Genomic DNA, 3,432 nt, shown 5'->3' on the forward strand with positions numbered 1-3,432 from the left:
CTTCTCTTGGCCTATCCTGGCTGGCTGGTCAGGATAGAGCTCAGCTCAGGACTTGAATGGAGAGACTGACCCATTGTCTCTGAGGCAGTTGAGAGGTGCCAACCACAGTAACTCCACTCCTGGCTTGATTCCAACAACTGGCTATTCCTTTGAAACTGTACTTTTTAAAATCAGAGGTCGATGGGGTTTGTCAGGTTAGCCAGTGCATAGCCTACGTTGTGCTCAGTGATGAGGGCCACTGCCCCAAATTGTCCAATTGATACCTTATGAGAAATACTCAGATGCTTTATCAATAAAAGTAAATACCATCATAGCTAATATTTCTGAGAGCTTACTTGTACCAGGTCAGTGCTAAGTATTTTTTACATGTGACTTATCTCATTAATTTTGGAAAGAACCTTAAGATAGGCACTATTGTTACACCTGTTAAAGAAAACGGAAACTTTAGCAATTTGCCCAAGATCCTACAGCAAGTAGCAGAAAAGCCATTTTGAAATTTCATTAATCATCTTCGAGACTGTGCAACAAGACTTTTGGTTCTTTCCCCTTCCCCACGTTGCCTGACAGGGGACATTCCTAAACATAACGAGAGCTTAATGTTCATTAGCGCTATTCAGTAATACACTCAGGAAAAAAAAAAAATAAGTTGCTAACAGTGAGACGTTTTTCTGTGTCGTGAGGGAGGGGTGTTTCTTAAATTTACTTTATCTTAATCTAGAATAGGAGGTCCAGGAACTAGACAAAAACCTAGTCTCCATCCGTCCCACCTAGGTTAAGTACAAAGACGATTGTGATAAACTTCATGCCCTTAAGTCCATCCAGACTCAACGGAATTTCAGAAGAATTCCTAGTGGGCTGGAAAGCGAGACGTTGGATCAGAGAGTCTGATCGACCCAGTCCTTGATGCCCCGAAGCCTTCTGTCGCTCACTCAGGCACCGTCACGAGGGTGTGTGGGGTGCCACTGTGTACCTATGCTTCTCTCTCCACTCCATCCACTTGTACACACTTTCGTATCTCCTCAGCCTTGACGGAGTTCTGTCCCAGAGCCTGGGCTGAAGGGCCCCCACCTTGCACAACTCTGAGGGAGTGACATTTACAACCTAGTTCATGTGCATGGCATCCCCGTGGGTCATACCGTCTGCAAGCAGCCTGGCCCTGTTAGAGTAGATTCATTTAGTGAGACATTCAGATGGCAAACCAGACCAGCAACCACACACCAGCGTCTGTCCTCAGTTGTCTGGGACAGTTCGTCGTGGATGAGTTCATAGCCCTTCCCAAAACTGCACCCACAACGCAGACAATTCCATTCCAAGGAAGACCCAGCAGGAGAACTCTGCGGAGGAGTAGCTGACTGATTCAGTGTCCCAGGAGAAATGATGAAAGGCAACTTAGTATTCTCCCACTCATCAGAGGTAGAAGAAGAATAAAAAATCACGTCCTCAGGCACAGCTGGGACCCCTGGAAAACCACAAGTGTGGAATGGCCTATGTTTTTCCCTCCCAGGTCAACGATAGGCCAGTAATGGCATTTGCTCTGCCTCACCTGACATGTGGCCTTTTCTACATCAGAGGTCTTGGAGCTGAGCCATGTCCCCAGGACACAGCCTTGGAAAGGGAGTCAGTGCTGTTCGCAGTGGAGACAACAACTCCTGGCTGCCCGGCCGTGAGATCCACATTATGATTGGGAAAAAACCAGATTAGTTTTCTGTACCTACTGAGGGATTGCACCAAAAACCAGACCACGCACGGATTTTTATGCCAAGAGTCCACACGCAGTGGAACATCTTCACAAGGGAAACAAAAGATGAGGATCTGAGTGTCAAGTGTGACAGTAGAAGGAAGAAGATGAATCATGGGGCAAAAAGGCAAGGAATTAGGATCAGGGTGAAGAGCAGACACAGAGCAAACAGGAGGTTGAGGCCTAAAGCTGCAACTATAAGAATGGGAACAGTCAGGGGGCGCCTCTAGGAGGGGTGAGTCCTTCAGTGCAGGGCCAGGACCGGCCGTTGGAGAGGTATGTGGGTACAGACACTCGCCTCTTTAGTCTCATTCCTCACCCCTCCCTGTCTGCAGCCTGCACCCCAATCTGAACACAGCATGCTCTCTCCTGCTTCCCCATCATTCTCTCTCTGTGTCTTTGCCTCTTATTTGCCTCCTAAGCTGGTTTCAGCTCTGGGAAGTCTTTCTGTACTACCCCCTCCCCCAGGCGGGTTAATGTGCTGCTGCTCTGTGTCCCTAGAATACCATCCACAGACATCATTATAGCAGCTATCACATTGCTATAATTATTTTAAATGCCTGTCTCCCTTGCTAATCTGTGAGCTCCCTAGGGTAAGGGCCATATTCTATTCATCTTTTCACCCCATGCATGGGGCCTAACATACAATAGGCGTGCAAAAAGTCAAGTGAATGAATTTTAAAAAAAGAAAAATCCTTGTATTCAGCTGAAAAGGCAATTGCAGTAATTTGAGTTGTGCAATTTGCATTGTGTCGTTTTTGAAAAACAGTTTCACTTTTCCTCCTACTACAGATGACTCATTCCTGGGTAGATAATGCATTTCTGAAGTACAGAACTTCACTATAGCAAATCTTTTGAAAATCTGTTTATGAGTATTCTTGTCTAAAGACAAAAACATGACAAGGCTTCGTAATCCCTCAACTTGGTGTGGGGTGATGGGATGCTAAAGAATGTTTTGGAACCCTTTTGATTACTGCAAAGCATCCAAAGAGGAATGGGTGGGTGAAAAATATAAATAACAACACTAACATTGGCTGCGTGTACTGAGTGCTTAAAAATTGTAGTCAGTGTCGGACATTTGCTAAGTAATTGGTGTTCCTTATCTCATTCAATCTGTATATAGATCCTTATGAGATGAGCATGATTGTCTCTATTCAGATGAGAAAACTGAGAATCAGAAAATGTAGGTAACCTGCAGGAAAGTGGCAGAGATAGGATTTCAACTCAGGTCTGTCTGATTTCAGAATGGTGCCGTTTACAACAATGCTCCTATTTCTTATAGACTGAATGGAGAGGGCACACCCTGAAGCTGGATGCTGATTTTTGACAAGACGGTGTGAAGCCAGGGACCCCACACAGCACTCCTGCCCATGCCTTCCTGGACAGCAGTTTCAAGTAGACAGAGGTGAAGACAAACTTCTGTCCTACATGAAACTCACATGATAACCATCCAACTCCATCCAGCTGTCCCTTTCTGTCCACCTACTCATAAGGGCATAAAGACCCTTTTCTGTTAGAGCAAATATTCTAGCTCACTGCTTAATTACAACTTACTGCTCCTTGTCCCAGCAGTACCATGGCAACAAGTAGCATTGGCACAAGAATCAAAAGAGAGAAGTGTTGCCTAGCAACGGAATAGTAGAAAGAGATTTAGGATTCCGGAGGCCTAAGTTCTAGTTCTGGTTCTGACAACC

The sequence above is a fragment of the Pteropus medius genome, unplaced genomic scaffold (assembly GCF_902729225.1).
Source record: "Pteropus medius unplaced genomic scaffold, Ma_sr-lr_union100, whole genome shotgun sequence".
Lineage (NCBI taxonomy): Eukaryota > Metazoa > Chordata > Mammalia > Chiroptera > Pteropodidae > Pteropus > Pteropus medius.